Here is a 23,920-nt window from a genome sequence, read left to right on the forward strand (position 1 = left end):
TCAAATGCAAAGGAGGTAAATGAAAAGTTAAATGAAAGGAGCGAGCCATTTTCCTGATGAGTGAGCCTCGCCTACCACCTAGCATCCTCCTCCTTTGACGATGAAATATATATGCTATCAGAGGCCAGCCACTCGGGGATTCACAGAAGCTTTACTACCATCCCTTTAGGGGCACCATGGGTTTCCTCAGATAGGAAGAGTACCTACTACCAATTGACCACCCACTTCTATACTGGGCATTATACCAGGTGACCCACATAAATACCACATATGTCTCCCCAAGACAATCCAGACAGAGGGACCATTGTTCTTATTGGAAAATTGCGGAAACTAGGCCCAGAGACTTAAGTGGCTTCCCAAATTCACAAGGAGTGAGTATGCAATTCTAGGTTCAGAAAACATGGTTTCCCCATAACACCTCTATCTTTTCCTTCTAGCTCTTGTAGGGGTTCCATAAATATGTAGAGGATTGTGAACAGAATTTAAACTGTCTGCACACTGACCCTCTGGCCAATGAATTGGAAGGTAAGAACACAAAGATACTGTCCATGTGTATACATAGAGCATATTTAAGAAACCAAGGCCTCCCTGGCTGGGGCTCTTTTCAGTAAGTCTGGAGTGAGCCCTGAGCATCTCTAGTGTTTTAAGGAGGCTCCTAGGTGACTCCTGTGATTAAGCACTAGTGACATCTGTGCCATGGGGACCTACAGAAGACGGACAATGGCCTTGACACTAGTCTTACTCAGGTGAAATGGAGGGAGCAATGGTGCTCAGTTACTGAACAAGGCAAGTATGAGTGGAAGCACATGAACCTGGAGCCCGAAGAGGTGAAGGAATTTTAGTCCTGCCCACAGCAGCAGAGTATTGTTAGAAAACAAAACTCAACTGAGCAACTTTAAAGATCAAATTGGCTCTATTCAATGATTCAGGAATCTGACAGTATCCCATCCAGCAAAGAGAAGGGAGCTCCAGAGAGCTGCACAAAATGGGAGACTTTTATAGGCATAAGGGAGCAGGGAGAAGGGAAAGAAGGATTACCTACATCTTTCCTTTACGGACAGAAGGAGTCTATCAGGCGGATTATCTGAGTACCACTCAACAAGAAATTACAGATTAACAGGTTTAAGATTACATTCCTGGGAGAGACTGAAACTGCAGTTAGGTTAGGCATTAAGTCTTGCTTTACTGAAGTGGGGCTTAGCATAAGTGACTTCATTTTTGGTCTGTTATTTCTTCTCTTCAGAGTGTTTCTTCTTCCTCAAACCATGCAATAATTTCAAAGTGTTTCTTTAAAGTGCCAAGACCGTGGCCAGGACTGTGGGTATGTGCTACTGAGCATTTCACACCACTTGGGAAAATAAAACATTCTCATCTTTTTATCCTCTATCACTTCTCTGCAACATCTCTGCTGCAAAGTTGATGACTATAGCTTCTAAGATATCAAGTCACAGAGCAGAGTTAGAAAGAGCCCAGGGATGCCTCAAATGTCCACTGCCCTGGTCCGGCCAGGGAGCCATGTGCCCCTGTGTGACTCTCCCAGAAACAGGGGGAACCCTCTGGTAGACGGGGTAGAGCAGCCTTTACCTGGAGCTATCACCCAGACGTGGGGAGAGGCTTCATGTCCCCAGGCTGGAAATCATGGCACTGTGGAGGGTAGTAAGCCTCTGTTTCTGCATCTAAAAATGGGGCTGATTATTGTATTTTCTCATAGTCCTCTTGTGATGCATCCACGGATGTAAATAATGTATACAAAGTGCGTGGATTTAGCTTAAAACGTTCAGGACTATGCTGTCGGTTGTTAGTATTCTCAACTCATCCAAATGCAGATTCTACCTGCAAAGATCCTCCTTTTTTTTTTTTTTTTTTTTTACCTGACTCAGAGCACATAATTACATAGTGTCAGGGCTGTAAGAACCTTCTAGAGATCTCCTATCCAGTCAAACCCCTTTATTCCACAGATGGGGAGGGGGGGATGAGACCCAGAGAGGTTCAAACACTTAAGAAGTTCACACAGGAGTGAGTCTAGAGCCAAGACAAGCCGCTGAGCCTCTAGTGAGCCCTTCTCCACCGCATCACTGGCACACTTGGCTCTTTCCCAGACTGCAGACCGGGTAAGTCCAACAAGAATTTCGGTATATTTAAAAAAAAAAAAAAAAAAGATTGATTTTGATGTTTTGAGGCTTCATGAAACCAGCAATTTTAATCAATTTTTCAAAATTGCTAATTTCAACCATCCAAGGAACTTACACACAAACAGAAGGGCTGATTGAAATTTAAATGGTGGCTGGCTTGTTAGCTGCAGGCACCAGGCTGGGTGTTTTCATATGCAAGTCTGCAACTGTGTCCCGGCCTGGCAGCAAGAGGAAGCAATCTCCGCGAGACACTCGAAGGCATTAAGAATTCAGGCAGCCAAAATGAGAAGCAACAACATGCAATGATAAAACAAAGACAGATCATTATTAGCGCCAACATAATGTGTTCCCGTGTCCTCCGATCTCATTTAGAGCCAGGCCCGTTTGTCTATTGAAACTGTAATTAGGCTGATAGGAACCAGAGGATTAAAGTAACTTTCTCCCCCGAATTGCAGGGATTTCAAATGAGCGAGATGGTGGGGGGAGGGGGGAGAGATAAACCTGAGAAAGATTTTAATATTCTGGGCTGCAGCTCCCGGGACAGCACAGGCTGACAAACAATGGCTGGGTCCTGCCCGAGGCAGCCCGGGGAGGGCTGTTACATGGTTGCCTGCCCCACCTCCGGAAAAGCAAGGCGGCCTCCCTCCCCAGCCAGACCTGTGCCTTTGTCCTTGACGTCTCCCACTCCGCGACCGCTTCTCCAGTGGGACTCAGAAACTCCTGGCCAGTCGCCCCCTCTCTCTCCCTGCAACCCCTGCTGGTTCAGGCCACATTCCCCACACACCTGCTCCGTTATTGCAACCACCTCCTGCCCGGCCTGGAAGCTTCGGGAGCTCAGGGGCTCCCCCGGAACCCCTACCTCTATCTCTGGTGTCTTTAGCTTCATGCCAGGTTCCCATCTCAAGAAGGCTCCTCCTGGCCACCAGAGTAACCCTTTCTCGTCGTCCCTTCTCTCCTTAAACCCATTCTGGAACCCACTTTCCCGCCCACAGAAGAAAGCCAAATCCTGGCAAAAGGCATTGAAGGCCCTTCCCATCTGTTCACAGGCTCTTTCTGGCCCCTCCTGTCCCAGGCTCCGGTCACACGGGGTGGGGGTGGGGGGCAAACGGCCCACCCTAACATGCTGCACGCTTCACCCCTCTGGCTGGTGCGCACACTGTTGCAGACTACTGATCCTTTATTTGGCAACTCTACTTGCCCTTGGATCTTCCCTTCGTCGAGAGGTCTTCTCAGGAGTCCCATGGAGTCCGGTGCACCCCCCCCGCCGTCAGCCCATAGGACCTGCTCAGACGCGTGTGGTAAGCCTTCCCCCAAGCTGTGGCCCTCAATGTCAGTGAGTCCATGGTGGCCCTCCACTTGACTTTAAGTTCTTGCAAGGGGAGGGACCAGACCGTGCTCATCCCCACACTGGTGGAACCCCGTACTTGGCCAGAAACATGGAGTTAATGCATTTGAACACTGATCAGCCCGGACATGTTATCTGGGACCCCAGCAGCAGTCGGCCTGTGGACTCTCACTGTCCTTTGCTGTACCTGCTGCTCCGTGCATTCTCGTCAACCTGGAGGGGCTTCCCTGTGTGAAGGTATGTGTTCATGTGTGTGTGAGAAAGATTGTACCTTTGTGAGTGTATGTGTGTGCGTGTGCACACATGTGTGTATACCTGGGGTGGGTGCATCCGAATTCAGCATCTGAATTTCCCACAACTATTTACACAAAATTTAATATTGCCTCACCTGGTCCCTCATGTTCCAAGTCCTCAGATGCCTCGAGAATTGATACAAAAGTGGCAAAAGAACAACCTCTGACCCTGTTTCCCCAAGAGTTCCCTGAGGAACTGGAAGGTACCAGTCATGGTGCTAAGCATTCAGTCTTCCCTTCCTGGCCTCAGTTTCCCCACCTGACAAATATGGGAGAACTCTAATAGCTAAGGGCCTATGCTGCTCTGACACTGTGACAATGAAGTAATGCCCCTTCAGGGTGTGACCACCACCTTCCACCACAAGGGCCAGCAGGGAACACAAGCCCAAAACGGGGAACTCAGCCTTGAGAAGGGCCCACTGGGGCCTCCTCTGAATGGCCTCTACATGCCTGCGCTGGGCATTCAGGAACCAAGCGAGAGGGCTGAAGGTGTTTCGTCCCCACCTGAAGGATTTGGAAACTGATACTCAGGGAAGCAAAGGTGTGGACCAGTTCCGGCCTGGGAAGATCCAGGCCAGGCCCCCTGGCCCCAGGCCCCTCCTACCTGTCCTCTTTCTTTCACTTTGCTGCATAAAAGGGCTCATAGTCTTAGCCGCATGGTCTGAGAGCTGTGGGGTACGGCAGAGAGCAGCCGAGAACTCTTGGCTCACCTTCCTCCACCTTTGCTTTAAAAGCAAATGTCTTTGCTCAGAGTAAAAGCATGTGCAAATAATGTGAGCTTTCTGTCTATGCCTGGTGTGTACGAGGGTGAGCATGTCCCCGCAAGGGGGGACTGTGTGTGGGGGGAAGGGAAGACAAGTTGATGTGGGTTGTGTACGTGAAAGTAAGCAAAATCATGTGGGCACACGTGTGTGCGTGTGATACACGAGCAGGTGTCTGTGGGCGTGTCTGTGTGAGCAGCCTCCAGACCATGTCCTCACACGTGAGAGCGTGCATATTGGGTACAGGTGTGTGGGGTTCTCAGGGTGTTCCCGTGTAGGTGGGTGTGTGCGTGGCATGTGTGACACACATATGTGGTGTAGGGGACTGAGGAGAATGAGGCCAGACAAAAACCACATCATCTGACCCAAGGCCAGTGTCGAAGGTTTTCCCCAAGACTGCTGCCAAAGAAAATCGTCTTTGTTTTAAGGCTAACGTATGCGTCTCACATGACCTCAAAGACAGACAGGTGGCATCAGATAATGTCACGTGCAGGCTCCCACTTTCTGGATGGGTTCATTGGATTCAAGGCACCAAGGAAATCATGATGTTTTCTTAGAGGCAGATTTGCTTCGACTCAAGCTGGCTCACAGGCAGCTCCTTTCTCCATAAATGAGATGGATGGTGCCTCCTTGAGGGGGCTGTCACGAGGATGAAGCGGGAGCACATAGTAGGTGCTCAGCTCAGCAGTGCGTCATTCCGTCTGATAGCAGAGGGGGCCATGCTTTGGCTGCCTGACATGTTTAATGCCCGCTCCTCTGGTGCCAGGCCAAACAGGCTCTGGCAGGGTCACCCCTGCCCAGCGCCCCTCCTTGTACACACCCGTTAGCTGCAAGTGCCCCCAAGCACAACGGGAGCGTTTCCTATGCTGTGTCCCTGACTAGATACTTCTGTGACAGCTTCTTGGAGGGAGCAGAGCCCCAAGGTTAACATATGGTAAGAACAGGTACCTCACCCTACCTCGACATGGAAGCAAGAGGGAACAGGGGCCTTCCCTGAACCCACAGCCTGCAAGTCTGGCTTCGCAGACACCCCCGCCCAGCCTCGCCCAGGGTGCCCCTGGGGGATCTCAGCCCAGGACAAATCTACTGGTCACCTCATCCGCTCTGTTCACAGTTCAGGACACCCTCCACCACTTCCCCGCCCAGTGACCGTCCAGCCTCAGCTTCCACATCCACCAACAGGCCACGGGCCACCCCCAGGGGAGGTCAGTTACCCTCCTAGGCCTTTCTCTGGGCCAATCTCTGAGCAGGACACTGGGAATACGATTGTGAAAGAGACATAGCCATGGCCCGGAAGGGCTTACAATGGAATGGGAGGTTCTAACTGATCTCCTGGTGAGGGCAAGAGTTGCCTATATGCTCTCCCTTCAGGGCTCCAGCCCCACTTCATCCTCCAATCCAAGGAATGGCAACTATTAGACGTATGGCAAGCCACAGTCTGCAGCTTCCTGGCCCCAAAGCGCCTCTCCTTCCTGTGTCACAGTTTTGTCTTCTTTGCATCAAATATCCAAGAGCTGGGGGGAGTTGGGTACCACACCTACACAATCACACTAGTGTTTGCTTCTCGTCTTCTGGGGAAAATGCAAGTCTTCCTAGAAGGGCAGAGCTGGGAGTTTCCAGGTCCCTCGGGCTGACATCATTTGGTCCCCTCCTGGATGTGTAAGGGGAGCACAGGATTGTTCAAAAATCATAGAGCTGTGGGGCTCCTCGTCCTGGTCTTGCATGTGTCAGCATGCTACAGAATTCTAGGGTTTGGCCAGTGAGGTCAGGCTGCATGGTAGCTAAGGTCAAGGGTGATTTTCACTGAGCCTGCTGCTGCTAGGAACATTCTCCTAAGTTGTTCCATTTATGAATTCCTTGTCCCAGTTACCATCCCATGCAATTCATCATTTAGACTAAAAAGCCTCATTTCCTGAATCTACTACACTAGGTGCCCCGTCTGTGCTCAGAGCTGGCAGGAAGAGGGTAGGGGAGATGGAAGCAGGGGGTGGGGGTACAAAGGAGATGTTCTATTAATGTTAAAGAATTCTACCTGCTGGAAGCAGAAAAAACCCCAGATCTCGGAGACTTAACAGGATAAAATCTGTTTCCTGCTCATACTACATGTCTAATGCAAGGCAGTGGGAAGCTCTGATCCACACAGTCATGCAGGGAACCAGGCTGACAGAGAATCTGTCATCTCGTAGCTGCGCCATCTGGACTGCACAGCATCTGTGGTCGCTGCAGAAGGGGAAGAAAGGGATGGAGGAGGACTCCTGCCAGCTCTTCACTGCCTCAGCCAGGCAGTGACACATGTCACTTCTGCTCACTGTCTAGAAGTAGTCACACGCACCACCCCCTTCCAGCACGGTGGCTGGAAATGGAAGGGATAGTGTGGATCTTTGGTGAGCACTCATTGCCTCTGATGTTGACATGATGTTGACATTTTGGCCCCAGCCCTTCAGGGGAGAGAAGAAAAGTCCACTGCGGAAGAGAAACTAGTCTGTGGGTTTGTGTAGCACTGGAGGCCAGGGGAGGGAGAGGTCCAGGAGGAAGATAACGATAATCAGGGAAGACTTCCCATGGGAGGTTAACCTAGAATGAGGTATCATTCAACGCCAAGGTAGGAACAGACAGAACCTGATTCGTTGCAGAAGAAGGAAGATGGGGGCCATGGAGGGAGGGAATTCGGCCAGGTCTGGGGGCCCAAGAATGAGGCCCTTGGAAGACAGCCCGGGGTGCCGGGTTGGGTGGTGGGAAGTTAGAATGAAATAGGCATTTAGGGAACATAGGCTTCCTGAGGAAGGATGAGAAGCACAGGACATATTCAAGGGCTCTTCTGGGAATCCTGGAGAGTGGAGAGGAAAACAGGAAAGTTGGCACTGAGCAGGGATCAGAGAGGAGAGATATCTTCAATGGGACCAGTTAGTCCTCAGGACAATCATGCAGCTAGTGATGGAAACACCTCTGAGCCCATAAAATCCTAACCTTCATCTCACACAAGAGTTTCCAGAAAAGCTGCAGCATTCAACCCAAAGGGGAAAGTCTGTTCAACAGCTGCACTGAAATCGAGATGATTTGATTTCGGGAGGTAAAGTACATCTTGAAGTTAAATTCTTGGCTCTACTTTTAAATCCGTTCGAGTGGGTTAGAATAGCTGGCTCATCCTTAATGGATGGATTTGAGCACTCCCCTCCCCTTCCCTCCCTGCCACTCGAGGGTATAAGGACACCGAAGATCTCCCTTTTGATAGCACATTTCTCCCCAGTTCAGGGGACAGACCATGCCAGGCTTGGAGGCAGGGAAGGAAAATTCATGGGGACCCAGATTCCAGAAAGCAGGAGTGAGCAGGCCTGTTTTTCTCTCACCTTGTTGGGTTCCTGTTTTAGTGCCAATGACCCTCCCATACCAGGACCTAAACTATGTCCTGAGCTCATAGATGGGAAAGTGGGATGAGGGGACATGAACTCATGACCAGTGATGACCTGGGGGTGTTTGTTTGGACAGTACATGTAGGTTTTAGGGGTCTGATTGGCTGAACAATATCACATGCTTGGCTCTGTGGGGTAAAATTCCAACTGAAAGTGGGTTTGAGGGATATACAGGCAGGCCCGATTTTTCTAACAGTCAAACTTACTCACCAATGAAATGGGCCACCGTAGAGTAGGTCTGGCATCCCCATCACTGGAAAGCAGCCCAGACAACCACCAGTTTCCAGCTGGTATGAAGAGGGGTCAGAAAAGGCCTGTCAATGCTGACATACAAGGTGCTTGTGTATGATCCCGGTCACCAGATAAGCCTGCACGTTGTCACAGGGTGATTACCCTGTCTTGGTTTACCCAGGACATCCCCAGATTAGTACTGTAAGTCCCACATTCTGAAAAAACCCTTGGTCCCAACTGGGCACCCTACTTTGTAGGCCCCATCAGTGACAACCTCAAAACTCACATCTAAACCTTTAGGACTCAGTAATTCAATGGTTCAGGTCATGCATCGCCATCTTTTGTTATGAATACCAAGGCTTAAAAAAAGATCAAAATTTGAAAAGATTTTTTAAAAAAGATTTTATTTATTTATTTGTGTGAGAGAGAGTACAAGAAGGGGGGGCAGCTGAGGGAGAGAGAGAAGCAGTCTCCCCACGGAGCAGGGAGCCCGATGCAGGACTCGATCCCAGGACCCTGGGACCATGACCTGAGCTGAAGGCAGACACTCAACCAACTGAGCCACCTGGCCACCCCTTGAAAAGATTTTCTTTAAATAAAAGTGGATTCAAGATTGTTCACAAACACCATTCTGACCCATGGGCATTCTGACATGCTTTCTTGTGTGGGATGCTAAGCAGTGAAACTATAGTTACCAGGCCAAGGCCCTCCCTCTCCAGCAGCTGAAATGAGCAACCAACCCTAATGAGCCCCTGTGAATTACTACAGAGCGTTACTACCTGGAAAATAAGGAGGGGAGCACCACCTGTGAAGGGTTCTTGCCAAAAGGCTTGAACTTGAATCTGGTGAAGGCTTTAGGTCTAGCCTTTAGTCTATGAGTTACCAAGGAGAGAGGAGCCAGTTCAACACCCCCACAAGAATAAAGTCAACCAAATCCAGGACGTGGGACATTCAACGGGACAACTGACCCTTATTCTTCATGGAGTCAAAAGCATGAGAAATAAGGGGGTGGGAGGGCGGGGCAGAGAGGCCACGTTCTATTTAGAGCCACCAACACCAAATACAAATAGAGGGTGGAGCTTGGACGCGATTTAGACAAAGTAACATTTTTGTTTTGCAGGACCGGCAGGAACATTTGAATGCAGCCCGGGCATTAGAGCAGTGTACTCAGCGCTCTCTGTGGTATGAGTTTCCCAGTGTGGCTGGTGGGAAGAGAAACTACGGCCATCGGCCATCGTGTGAAGTTCACGTTCCATTCGCTTAATCTTTGGCAGGCGCTGGGGTGGGGGAGGGCGGTGGTATTCTCTCTGGCCTCAGGTCGTTTCCTGCTTGTGTGTGCCATGGCCTGCAGGGGATCCTCTGCAGCTCTCTGGGGTCTCCCCAGTGCTCAGGCCTGCACACTGCAGCAGCAGAGGCCTCCTGCACTCTCCGCCCCGACTCCTTGGACCAGGTGGTCTGCCCGGCTCCCCGGCCTGCCTCCCCATCTCCCCATGCTTCAGGGAGCTGGGGCAACCACAGGATGCGCTCCGTTGGTTCCCCATCCCAGCACTGGGCTTTCTGCGGCCCAGGCTCTTGCGAACTGTGGTTCCATATATTCTGGCTCTTTGTGTGCTGCTGACGGTACTGTCTCAGGCAGGAGGGCAGAGCCCATGCCTATTACTCCATGTTGGCCAAAAGGGAAGTCCTCCCCACAGTTTCAACAGGTGGACAGAGCAGGAATGGCCGTGCCCACTTCGCAGATGGGGCCCCTGATGCCCTGAGAAGTGGACTAGCCCACCGGCCCTAGCTCGGTATGGGCCCTAGCTCCCATTCCAGGGCACTCTCCTGCGGCATGCTCCTCGGGGAGGCTTTCCTGGCAGGCATCATGCCCTGCTGGGGTGTACCAGCCAAGCTGGGGCCTGCCCTGCTGGGAGGAGGCCCTTTCTAGCACTTTCCGCTAGGTCTCAAGAGCTGGCACCAGCCTGTGCTAGTTGTGAGTTTCCGTCAGCATTTTTCCCCCCTGTTATCAACACTAAATAAAATAAACATTTGTCTGACTTGAGGTTTTTGGCTTTCACGGACGGTTTCCCATCTGTCTCTTCTTTTCCTTCCCTCTGCCCCACTCACCAACTATCATTCTCACCTCCTGCCTCCCTGACGCTGCAACGCCATTCCCTCTCACCCCTGACACACACACGCAAGTGCGCACACAGGCACGCACGCACACACACACGCACACGCACACACACATGCTGGACTGTGTTCTTTGTTCCGGGGAGCACTGGTCGTCTCTTTCCTTTCTTCTCTTGTTTGCCTTCTTTTGGTCCTTTGCTCCCACATTGTAGCTCTTCTCTGAGCATTCTTCCATTCTGGCAGGGAGCAACAGAATTCTAATATTCCAACTCCGCTGCTAGCCGCGTGACCTTGGGCCAGTCGCAAAACCCTCTAAGCTTTTATTCTCCCTGAGCCGTAAATCCCCAGCAGGCACTGAGCACGTGGCACGGAAAACGTGTCCCGGAATCCCTTTCTGCTGACCCCCCTGAAGGGGGTGATGTCAGGCAAACCCGCACCGGGGGTCCAAGTATCTCGGCTCCAGCCCGGGTTCCACCCCACCCTGACCATGTGGCCCTGTGCGAGTCCCTAACCACCCTGGCTCCCGGTGTCTGATCTGTAAAGCAGAGACAATAATCCCCTGCACTGCTAGCATGCTGGGGTGGGTGCGGGGGGGGCTCTCTGTTTCTGGGGGGGGGGGCCTCTCACATTGGACACAGACAGTCCACGGGGATCTAGCTGCTTGTGGACATTTGGCAAGGAGATGATCCCCAATCCAGCATGCTCAGCGGAGGGAAGGGACTCGCTGGGGACACAGACCCTGGCCTAAAGCCTCGACATTACCTGGCACACCCCATCAACTGGCTCAATTTGCCTGACACGAAGAACACAGTTCATAGCTAAGAACACGGTTTACAGCGATGTAATTATTTTATCTTTTTGGTCATGTTTACTTCAGAAAATTGCAAAGATAGAAAAAAGTATATTTTTTAAAGATTTTATTTATTTATTTGTCAGAAAGAGAGAAAGAACACAAGCATGGGGGAGCAGCATGCAGAGAGAGAAGAAGCAGGCTCCCTGCTGAGCAAGAAGCCCGATGCAGGACTCGATCCCAAGACTCTTGGGATCATGACCTGAGCTGAAGGCAGATGCTTAACCCACTGAGCCACCCAGGCATCCGTACAATAGAGTATACTAATGAAAATTAAAAATAGCCCATACTCCCTTCATCCAGAGATAACCAACAAACTTTGGCTTATTTTCTTTCCCTTTCTTTCTTTCTTTCTTTCTTTCTTTCTTTCTTTCTTTCTTTCTTTCTATCTCATATATGTTCTATAGATGCATATGCTGGTAAGAATTTCATTAGCCCCAGGGCACCTGGGTGGCTCAGTCATTAGGCATCTGCCTTCAGCTCAGGTCATGATCCCAGCATCGTGGGATTGAGCCCCAAATCTCATCGGGCTCTCTGCTCAACCGGGAGCCTGCTTCTCTCTCCCTCTCCCACTCCCTCTGCCTCTCTGTCAAATGAATAAATAAAATCTTAAAAAAAAAAAAAAAAAAGAATTTCATGAGCCACATAGGCATGTATGCAAAAAATATCATTTTCATTATTTTCCTACGAGTGAACTTCATTTCTGTCTTGAGTCCCATTCTCCTCGACAGGAGGAATGTTAATTCAGTCAGTTCCGGTAAATTCAATCACTTCAAGGTTTCTCCTTGGTAATTTCAGCGCAAGCCAGCTCAGAACTGTCCCCTCTCCACGTCATCGTTCCTAAAAGCTGGTCTAAGCTGTGCCGGGGACTGGGGTGGGGGCTTTGGGCAGCGGTAAAGGGAAGGCACCTGGGCAGCTGTCATCCGCGAGGCCGTCTGTGTCCCCTTCTGGCCCAGGCTGCTCATCCCTCATCCGTTCACAAGGCTCCTTCAGGGGCTGCTGTCTCCCTGTGTCACCTCTCAACTAAGACACACCTTGCTCAAAGGGAACTGTGTCATCCCGGACTATGGGAGAGACCACGTTGCTGAGGTGCACCGAAAGAAGAAAATACACTGCTCACTCCTTTACAAGGCCAATTCGCCACACAGCTTAAACAGCATACCCACCCATCCCACTATCTAGCTCCCTCTGTCCCTAACTGTTCAGGAATTACAGTAACAAACCCCTGTTCAGTGCTCACGGGCAGGGGCTGCTCTAAGTACCTTGTGCGTTATAACTCATTTCACCCCCACAGCCACCCCATCAGATAAATATGGTTATTACCCCTCCATTACTGAAAAGAAAACTGAGCCCCAGAGAGTTTAGGCCCCTTGACCAAATCATGCAGCTGGAAAGACGTAGAACCAAGACTCCCCCATCCCGCAAACAGCAGGACCCAGAGCTCACACTTTAATCATCACCCACATGCCACTGTCTCCAGGTCTCTCCTGTGCACACATGCGCACACACCACCTTTCGGATCCTGTTTTCTCATTTACGATGATAGCACTGAGCAATTGTACTCAAATTAGGCCCGTGGGAAGGGTTGGAGTCCCAGAGATTCACTCATTTCCCCCTTGCTTGACCCACCAGCTCGGGGCACCCACGTTCTATCAGGGGTAGGCCAGGTGCCAAGGGTACACAGCAGCAGCAGGCATGGCGCCCGCCTGCCCAGGCAAATCCAAGCCCCTGGTGAGGGAGCCAGATGTGGAGACAAATGAGGTTTCCATCGGTGAGTGGGTTAGGTGATCCCTGCACCTTGCTCACAGGGCTGGGACGGAGCCGGGGTGGGAGAGCGCTGGTAAAGGCCACACGGGGCATCGGATAAATGTCAGCTATTAGCAGTATTTCCAAATGTCACCACCCCGTGACCCAGAGCAAAGAAGAAGGACCACGCTCCCCCGAACAAGTTCAGTTTCAGGGTAATGAAGGGAGAGGCTCGTGGGAATGGCCACCGGAGAACAGATGCTACCACCCAGCCAAGGGAGCCCCCGGGGCTGGCCCTGCCCCTCGGTGACGTGGGCCAGGCAAGCCACACAGCCCTCTACCCACAGGTCTGCCACAGCACCAGAAAGCTCTCGCTCGCAGGCTCCTCCTCAAGGCTGGCAGGCCCTAGAGGGGTAACACATCAAGGCCCCCAAAGAACACCATCATGGGATGTGTAGAATCTTCCCTCGTCCCCCACCAAAATGCTAAAGGGAAAGGAACTCGGGTATCCTAGTTCCAGGTTCAACCACAGAGCCTCCAGCCTGGGCTCCTGCGTTCCTTCTTTATTCCGTGTAATCCACAAGCGTTCAGAGAAATGATCAAAAAGAACCTACTATTCCCTGGGGAATTTGCCCCCCAGGGTCTCATGTTCCAGGGGAAGGTCAAGAAGGCCCCAGTCCTGACGCATGGAACTTCTTCTGTCGCTTCCCTCCTCGTGTCCTAGATACTGAGGGAGGGCGCGGAGGGGAGAGGTCTCCCCTCCACCATGGTCCAGACATGGCCTGACCGGGGAAGCCGCCGGAACCAAGGCACAGACAGGGAAAACAGGGAGGGGAGTGGTTGGCCTGGAGCAAGAAAGGAAGGGGTGCATGGAGAACCGAGAATGCCAAGCAGAGAAGCTGACCTCTCAAACCCTCAGGTAAGAAAATGGGCAGGTGGAGAGAGCTGGGCCTTTGCGACAGCCTCTGCCTGGGGAGACACTCTCAGGCTCTGCCTGGTGAAGACACAGGGAGACTGACACTTCCCTCCACCTTCCTGGCCTGTCCAGACAGGGGACCAGAAGAGAGGCCGAGTCCCCGCCTCTCCCCAAGGCCATCAGATCAGGGAGCACACACAGCCCTCATCTGTCACTCTGCAGCCTCTTTCGGCCCTGCCAGCTGCTAGAGCTTCTCCCAGGTGCCCTGGCTACAATACCGCCTGCCTTGAGTCTGCACACGCAGCGCCTACACTGAGCCGAGCTCCCCGCATGTCTGTAGGATGGAGCTGCTCCTGCGGTCCCTGGGCCACAGAAAGGCAAGGTCGGAGGCCATGGATGGGAGAAGCTAGGCTCCACCCTGGTGCTGCTGAGGCAGAAACCGGCCCGCCTGCGTTCCCACCCAGCTCTGCCATGTACAGTCGGTGACCCTGGCAAGTTCTTGACTCTGCTGTGCGTCCGTTATCTCAATTAACTAAGAGTCGAGGCCCACGCCCTGTAGGATGTGGTTTCCCATCACATGAGACTGTCCTTGCAGAGCACTGGACAGGCAGGCGGCCTTGGCTCATGGGCACTCCCTCCCGCGTGAGCATAGGGAATGCGTGCGGGAGTGCTTCCTAAAAGCTGAAGGCCTCAGGCGGATTCCCTCCCTAAAGGCAGCTAGTTGGGCATTGGTAGAGAGGCGCGCTCCAGACCCACCCCACACGTTGGAGCAGCTGGTCCCCTGTGCGCATTTGGAAGCGCTACCACGCACCCGTTTTATAGCCGGGGCGAAGCAGACAGAGGCTGGTTGCTGGGTTTCTTCCAGCCCCAATGAAGTCGGTCTTCCTGCTGCTGCTGAGAAACTCAGCACAGAATGCCTGGAGTCCCGCCAGACACCGAGGCGCAGCCTGCTTGGCACCAGCTCCTGGGAAAGAAAGCTGCAGAGCACAGCCCATTCCCAGAAACTGGAGACGGGGTCTTCCGATAGGGCCTGTCTGCTCTCCCAGGCCTGCAGGCCTGAGAGGGGGCACGGGGGCATGGGGAAAGGGAGCCTGCTGTGAGGCACATCCCAGGCTGACAGAGGCCCTCTCGGAGCCCCCAGGCTGAGCACTCCTGCCCTCCAGGGGCGACAAGCCCAGCTCTCCACCTGCCCCCACCCCCAAGCAGCCAGCAGGCTGTACAGGGCTCTGGTCCTGGGGCGCTGGCCAAGGCTGACCCGGGCATTGGAGCTTCGTGGTGGGAAAGAAAGCTGCCCCATCCGTCTGCAGTGCCGGGTCCCCTACCACGTCTTTGTCCTCAAGGAGAGCTAGACACAGATCCTTGTCCCCATTGGATACCCAAGGAAATGGAGGCTCAGAGGGTGGAGGTGAATTGCCCAAGGTCATGGTCATAAGACAGGACTGCAGCCCAGCCCCTAAATCACCCCTCACTGCCCTCCCCCTTCTCTTGCCCTCAGGTTACTCCAGTTCTCCTGAGCAGGAGATAAAGCAATGCCCAGAGCTTTATGCGATTAGCCTGAAGTGGCAGAGTGGAATGAGCACCTAATGGGGACTCTGAGAACCTGAGTTCCAATCCTGATTCTACCACCGAGCAGCTGTATGACCGTGGGCAAGTTTATGTCCCCCTCTGGTCTGTCTTCTCATCTGTTAGATGGGAACAGTACACCTGGGATGGGCCACACAGACTAGGCTATGGCGGGGGAGGAAGGAGCCCAGGTACAGAACGGTCCTGGCCCAAGTAACATGTTCATGTTCTGTGTTCCGAAACAGATGCAAGACCAGCCCAGCCAGAGCCAGTTGAAGCCTAAAACATGAAGACAAAGGCAAAGCCCTCCAGTTCCCCAGCCGGAGATGATGAGCCCGGCCACCCACTTTCTGCTGCCTCAGTTTTGCCGTCTATAAATGGGTATAATACTACTCAGAAGGTCGTGTTATGATGAAAGAGTTTGTACAAAACACCCTCAAGAAGGGTAGCTTTTAGCATAAATATTGCCCCATTTGAGACAGCTGAGTAAGCCCCCTTTGATTTCTTGAGGCTGTGAATACAGCAAACTGCTTGTGGCACTGAGCTTAATTTTTTTTTAATTTGTTCTTTTTTTTAAGATTTTATTTTAATTCCAGTTAGTTAACAGAGTGTGATTATTAGTTTCAGGTGTACAATACAGTGACTCGACAATTCCATATGTCGCCTGATGCTCATCACAAGTCCTGAGTTTAATATTTAAAAGGTTGTCCTAGGCCGAGCCATACCAATCGGGTGAGGCAGGTAGACAGACATGCTCACCTTCTGTTTCCTCAGTTTACAAAACTGAGGACTGAGGCCCACACCTTGAGAGATGGCTGAACAAGCCCCAAAACTAGGGCTCCCTTGTCTCAGGTAAGAGGAATGGACCCCAGGGTGCACCGACTTCAACAGACAGGGAGAGGGACCCCAGGGAATACTGGCCTCACGCACACAGGGACGGGGACCCAGGGGTGCACTGGCCTCATGCCTACAGGGGGAAGGGTCCAGGAGTGAGAAGACCTTAGGCAGACAGGGAGGGAGAACCAGGGATGCAGAGAGACTGGTTGTAGGGGAGAAGAGCTCTTCAGAGCAGAGAACCACCAAATCCCCGAACGCACAGGCAGGCCCAGCCAAAGCCCCTCCCCCACCCCCTGTGGCTCCAGCCCATCTGGCAACCATCTAAATGGGGCAGGAATGTTTACAGGCTGCAGGCCCTGGCCCGGAAGCCTGAGACTCCCCTGCCTCCCCGAGGCATCCGGCGGCCAGGTGGGGCGGATCCAGGGCGGCAGGATGCTGTGAGAAGACCCAGCTGGGCCGGGGCCCTCCCTCCTCTCCTTCGCTGGAAATCAGGCCTGTTCTTGCTCCCCTCGGCTCTGGTATTTTGATACTGTGAGAGGTCTTGGGGGAGGGGAGCGGCAGAGAGCTGAGCCCAGACGGAGAACCTGGGATAGTGGGCGGGGCTAGGCAGCTCATTGGCCTCCTGGGACGTCAGTCATCACCGCTCCGCAAAGCTGCGGAGTGGAGCCGGAGGAAGGAGGCATCTAGGAGGCTTTGCGGGAAAAAGGCAGGACCTGGGAGCTGTCGGGAAGAGCAGAAGGGGTGGAAACAGGCTTTGGGGAGAGGGTGTTGCCCCTCAGTGCGCCCAGCTGCTGGAGAGCAGCTGGACCCAGTTCCCAGGCCTGCCTGAGATGAAACACTGATGCAGAAGCTTTTGCTTGGCCAGGGATCTGGCAGAACCAGCGGGGGCTGTGAGATGGGCCCCGACCCGCACCTCTGCCCGCCCCGGTGCTTGCGCTAGCGACCCAGCGGTTCACCTTTGCCGCCTTCCTCACCTACCTGCTGCAGCCATCAAACCCTCCTGAGTTTTCCTACTATCTCGCTTTCGAAAACACCTACTTGTCCTGGCCCCGCTGCCATTCCCCCCTCCCCCTATACATACCCCCTCCAACCTGGGTTCTGCCCTCACCTTCCCAACCGGCTTTCCAGCTTCTCTCAACAGCCCCCCATAACCCATCTATCACTCCCCTCTTCCACCCTCAGTAGCTCCCCACGCTTGGCCCTAAGGACAGGGTCTACATTTACTTTGCTCACCCTTCCAAGACTTAGCACACTGCCCAGGAGCAGAGTGAAGGGAACCTGGGGAAGTTGGAGCGAGCACCAGGACAGCCAGGATATTCTCTTCCCCTCATTGTAGACCAAGTGGTTCAGACCATATTGGGCCAGACTGGGCTTGTCCCCTCCCAGAGACTGTGAACCAACCAATGTAAGAGGCCCCTGAGGTTACCTTGTCCCCTCTCCTTGCGTGGCAGCCCTCTGCAGAGCCCGCAGGTGCGGTCAGGTCTCCTGCTCAGCCACTTCCTGTGACAGTGTGTTCACCACGCATCAGGATGGCCCATGTTGAGTAGCCTCTGTCCCCCAGGATGTGGACAATCCCCAAGGGGATTCTTTTTTTTTTTTTTTTTTTTTAAGATTTTATTTATTTGACAGAGATAGAGACAGCCAGCCAGAGAGGGAACACAAGCAGGTAGAGCGGGAGAGGAAGAAGCAGGCTCATTTCGGAGGAGCCTGATGTGGGGCTCGATCCCATAACGCCAGGACCACGCCCCGAGCCGAAGGCAGACGCGCAACCGCTGTGCCACCCAGGCGCCCCCCCCCCCCCAGGGGATTCTTAAGAGCACTGGACAAAGCCCTGAGACACAGTCAAGCTGACTGGCACCCTGAGGGTAGAAGTCAGCTTTCCTTCCCCCAGGGACCTCGGTCACTGCTCTGCCAGGAATCAGTGCCTCCCCCCTGACCCCCAGGCTGTCTGCTCTGGCCCCACACCAATTGGTTAATGCTGCTCCTTAAGTCTGAAGCCCAGAACTAAACACAACCCTCCCAGGAGCCCTGGGGGAAGCCAATAAGGAAAACGAATGTGCCCATATCTGGTGCCAGGGATGGATGCCATCAGCTGGAGATTTAGACATTCTCTAGAGCTGCCACGGGGCGTGGGGAAGCTCGCCCTCAGGCAGGGCATGGGGCTTGTCCTGTGCCATGAGGCTCAGTCTTCTGTTTTGAACCCCACCCTCTAGATCCATCTGGAGAGAACAGAGAAGAACCTGGGCTACATCTGTCCTCTGGTCCCCCTCTTCTCTTCCACCCTGGCAGGCAGTCCTGCCACCCCACACTCCCTCCCCAGGAAACAGAGTCTGCAGGAGACACTGGACCTCACTCCGATTGGGGTGAGCAGTTAGTAACAACTCAATGCATCATCTTTCTAGAGGGATTAGCATGGTCAGGCTCCAGGATTTAAGCCAAAGCAGCAGAGCAATGATGAGGGGATTTGAAGCGCTGGCTGGCAGATTAGGGAAGAGAGGGCCTAGGACCCCGCCCAGCAGACTTGAGCCCGTTGCGATATTATGGGCATTAGAGATGCTGGCCTGGGCTTTGTCAGCTTTGCCACTCGCTTGCTGTGTGGACTCATCACTGAACCTTTCTGACCCAGTTTCCTCATTTGTACAATGGGGATAATCCTTCCAATCTCATCAAATCATAGTGAAGGGCAAATGAAATAATGCAGGTGGCCTCCTGGCATGGGGTAGGCGCTTTGCATCACCACTTCTTTCTTTCTTACATGGAGCAAGGCTTTGGCCATTTTCCTGGAGGAGTGGACAGAGAATGGACCTGGGCGGGATGTGGGTAAAGGCATTACACCTGTGCACTTGAACCTTGCTTATTTCCTGCAGCCTAAGGTGACTGGACTGTGGAACTGTCCAAACCCTCCTTCCACCTTTTGTCCCAGGGCAGCCTGCAAATCATAGAAAGCAACGCAGAGGCTACAGGGGAGGGGTGCGGGGGGGGGGGGGGGGGGGGCTTGGGAGACTCACTGCTTCCCACCCCCTAGTCCCTGCCTCCACCTCCTGAGAAATCACAGGCCAAGGCCTCTGGAGTGGCTCCCGGAGACAGGGAGCTCAGCAGTCCTATCCTCCGCTGCTCCATCTAGTGCCACCCCAAACCTCAAGAACTTAAACATTTATCATCATCTCTCCTGCTTCCGTGGATTGACTGGGCTCAGCTGGGCAGTTTGCACTCCCTGTCCCAGATGGGACTGCCATCAGCTGTCCTCGGGGGCTGGGGTCAGCTGAAGCTTTGGCTGCTCCGGCCGTCCCAGATGGTTCCCTCGCATGGCTGGGCTGTCCACCAGAATCCCTACATGTGGCTGCTCCATGTGGTGTGGCCATCTCGTAGCAGGCGACTGGCTTCCCAGAGGGAGCATCCCAGGAGAGAACTGCAGGGGAGCCAGGCAGAAGCTTCAGGCTTCCTATGGCCTAATCTCAGAAGTCTTGGAACATCACTTCTGCCACATTCTGTGAGTCAAGCAAGACTAAGCCCAGCCCAGATTCAAAGCAAGGGGGATAGGAGTCCACTCCTGTTGTGGGACGGACAAGTTCATACTGCCAAAGAGCATGTGGCATGGAGATAGTATGATGGGCATCTCTGGAAAATAGTCTTTCCTGCCTCCCCACCTATTCTTCCCCGGCGACGGAGCTTGTGCTAAAGGGGAAGAGAAATGAGCATGGGGTGAGGAGTCAGACAGATCTGGGCCCTACTTGCAGTCCACTCTGGAGCCAGCCAGCTGTCACCCACACTGGCAGGGCAGCAGGTCTGTCCCATCTGGCTTCAAGGGTCTCCTCCTCTGCTTTAGGGGTAGTTCTAAGGATAAAATGAGATCGCCTGCGTTTTTCAAATCTAACACGTGTCCACAAGCACCTTGTTTTATTAGTTGTTTATTAGTTGTTTAATAGTTGTTCATTCAACAACTATTTGCGGAGGGTCTATTTGTACCCACCAAGAGAGGAGTCTGACATGGCCAGGGGACACGGGGTTCGATAGAAGATACACGATTGTTACAAAACCCTGCTCAGCACAGGAGACCCCGGGATGGGCAGAGTATCGACAAGGGAGAGGCTGCCTTTGATTAGGGAAGGACATCTGAGGGAGGACTTCTACCTTCACACACAGACCTGGCCCTCCTCTTGAAGGACCCATGCGGGTATCCAGGGAGGTAAGGAGGGGAGAGGAAGGGTCCCCCAGATGAAGCAGGGCGTGAGAAGCGTGGTAAGTTTAGCAAACGGCAGGCCACTGAGATGCAGGAAAGCAGGGGGAGGAGTGGCCTCAGCAATGGGAAAGGTCACAGGGAAGAGGATGGGGACAGGACTTAAAACTAAGGGGAATCTTTGAGCAACTTCACCATAATCAGACCTATCTCCTAGAAAGATCGAAAGGCTGTGTTGTGGAGAACGAAGCTGAAGAGGGTGACAGAAGGAACACGGCAATGTTATTAATGATTCAGTTATTTATTTACTGGATTCCAGGCCCTGTTCCAAGTTCTTTACACCCATGAACCTATGAAACTGTACAACAACTGCATAAGATAGGTACTAGTCTTATCCCCATCTTACAGATGAAAACACTGAGGCACAGGGAAGGTAAGTTTCCTGCCTAAAGTCACCAAGCAAGGAAGTGGCAGAACTAAGAACTGAGGCAGGTGGGCTGGCTCCAGGGTCTGCGCGTTTCACCTCGAGTCTTGCGCTGCTGGGCTGTAACCCAGTTGAGTGATATGGTGGGGCCAGGTGTTTCCTGCTCGCCACTGGGTTTCGGGGCTGGCCCAGAGCCGGGCAGGGGACGGGTGCTCAGTGACTGTATATGAGCACATGAAAGAATGAAAGGCAAGGACCCGAGAACCCATTCTAAATCTCCACATCCCGAGGACTATTAACCTTCCTTTCTGCTCATCTCAGCGGCTGCACCCACCACCGACCCAGCCCACTGAGCGCCAGGGACTCTGATTGAGAAATAAGGCACTGAGCCTGTCTGCAGACTGACAAGCCAGGCTCCTTGGAGACCAGAGACCCGGAGACCCGTGCAGACGGATGCAGGCTCATTCTGCATTTCCTGCTGCAGCATTCACGGACCCCAGAACCAGGCTGCGCCTTTCCCACAGCGCGCCCAGCTCCATGGCTCCCCATCCACCTCTGTCTCCTCCCTTCCCCTTTGAAAGTGCCAGGTAAAGCACCTCGACGATGCCAGTCTTAGGACTCGGAACAAGAGTGCCCTGCTGGAAGGCTGCTGGCAGCCACTGCAGCACACTGAGGATCTGCTGGGAACTTCCTGAAGGGCTGGTGCCAGGAGAAGCCAAACAGAGGCTCACTGGGGACAAGCGGCACTTCACAAACAGAGCAGGTCCCAGGTCCAGAGACAGGCACTTGCCTGCACAGGGAATTGGAGGCACAACTTGTCATCTCATTAAATCCTCAGTGGCTGGCCCGCCCGCCAGGGCTCCAGCAACAGCCTAGCTCTCTCTCTGGCTCCGGCCTTCCTGGGCTCCTTTGGCAGCAAGCGCCCGTGGGGCCCACGCGTCAGGCACTGGCTCCGCATCATGTACTGTGCGCGCAGAGCTCTTGCACACTGCCTCGACCCCTTACCCCTGAAATCTAACCCTCCCGACAAGCCAGGGCTCCGGAGGGATCATCGGGCCCCACGCAACAGGTGGGGGAGTCCAGGAGCTAAAGTGACTTGGCTCAGTGAAGACACCACCAAGGGCCAGGCTTCGGGCATGGGGAAAATGGAGGAGGACACACCGCAGAGAAGGGCCCTAGCGAGGGAAGAGGCATAGATGGAGCAGGTGGTGTTGGTGAGCACTGAATGCCAGGGCAGGTCACTGCTATCCGCCATTCTGAGGTCAACTGAATGGAGGAGCGAAGGAGGTAGGTAGGGGGTGATTTTTCACCTTTGGCCAGTCACCTGGACTAGTGACTGGACCCTCACAAAGCACGGCCCAGCAGAGGGTCTATTCAAAAGCCCATGGTTTATTCCTCCAGTCCTGGGGGTACCTCACTCAGGGGCTACTCATACATTATTTCTTTGAAGCAAGTTCTGTGTCTACAAACAAAGGAGGTCTAGGGGGAAGGCAGCCCTGGGTTTGACAGCGGAGCTCACGGAATATAGTATATGACATCAGCTAGGCAGTGATGAAAGGGAGAGATCTGTCACAGCAACACTCCACTTCATCCCGGCCAGACCTCTGGACAGAAGCTCAGAGCAGCCATAGGTGAAGTCAGTTGACAGAGGAGGTACCCCTGTCCCAGCGAGGGTCCTCTCCCAGGGTTTGGTGCTGCTAGCCATCCCCAAGGATATGCATCCAACATACTTGGAGCTACTTTTGTGCCTGGACAACCACTGTACAGATGACAGCATTGAGCCCTAAGGAAGGGGGTGACTTGCCCAAGATCACACAGCAAGTCAGCATTAGAGCCAAGCTCAATCCTAGGGTTCCCAAGCCTTGATTTCCACTCTGGGCTAAAACTGATGCTTCCCTCTAAATTGGCTGTGAGAGAACTAGAAAGAAAGCCAGCCTGTTCCTGGACTGTTCCCCTCTCCTCCTCTGTCTTGCTCTATGACACACCCCACTTTCCCTAGTCTCGGTAAGTCCATACAGCGATGCCTTTATCCTGCTGCTGCTCCCACCTGCCTTGCCTTCCCCTAGAGTCTCTGCTCACGCACATTCTCCCTGGAAGACTCTGCTCAGCTCCTTGACTTACAAGGTACCTTCCCTGACCCTCCAGCTCTCCGTAACTGTTGCCAGCCCTCTCTTGGAGTCCTCGAGTGACTTTGCATCACACTCAGGATGGAAGCCGTGGTGCTTTGTGTGGCCCACTTGCCCCTGGCCTAGGCCTTTCCAACTCTTCATCCTCCACCATGCTCGGCTCCCTTTACCTGCAGCCACGCTGGCCTCCTTGCAGTCCCCCAACCCTTGGAACGTGTTCCCATCCAGCGTCTTGCACCTGTGGTCCTCCTACAGCTCCCAGCTCACTCACCCCACACTTCTTCCAGTCCCCAGGTCACCTCCTTAGAGGTCCCTACCACCCCTTTAAATCTGCCTTTGTGCCGCTCAACTCTCTATCCTGGAGCTAATTTGTTTTTTTGGGGTTTTTTTTCAGGACACTTTCTTTCAAAGTGATTGCCTGAAATTATATTAAGTATTTAGTTAGCTAATTACTTTATTGTCTGATTCCCCCATGAGCACACAAGCTCCATTAGGGCAGATACTTGGCCATGTCCACTGTCATGCCCCTCACCACTAGAACAGTGACTGACCCATGGGGCCCTCGACTAATAAGTCAAGTAATCAATCAATCAATAAACTGTTGTACTAAAACAACATCTCGGAATTAGAAGGAGCTAGGATTCCCCTAGCGTGTACAAGGTAAACCATTTTCAGGGAGTCTTTGTCTATACGAACAATGTGAGTCACTCAAAACCAGTGCATCAGCACTATTCTAATGTCTCAATCTCACGCAATCCCACAAAAGAAATACCATGTAATGATGATCTGAATATGAAACTAAGAAAGCAATTCCATTTATAATAGTGTCAAAAAGAATGCTTGGGAATACATTTAACAAAAGAAGTGTAAGATTTAGACTCTGAAAACTACAAAACATTGTTGAAGGAAATTAAAGCTCTAAATACATGGAAAGGCATCATCTGTCAATGGATTGGAAGACTTAATGCTGTTAAGATGGAAACACTCCCCCAACTGA

The sequence above is a fragment of the Ursus maritimus genome, unplaced genomic scaffold, assembly GCF_017311325.1.
Source record: "Ursus maritimus isolate PB19 unplaced genomic scaffold, ASM1731132v1 scaffold_7, whole genome shotgun sequence".
Lineage (NCBI taxonomy): Eukaryota > Metazoa > Chordata > Mammalia > Carnivora > Ursidae > Ursus > Ursus maritimus.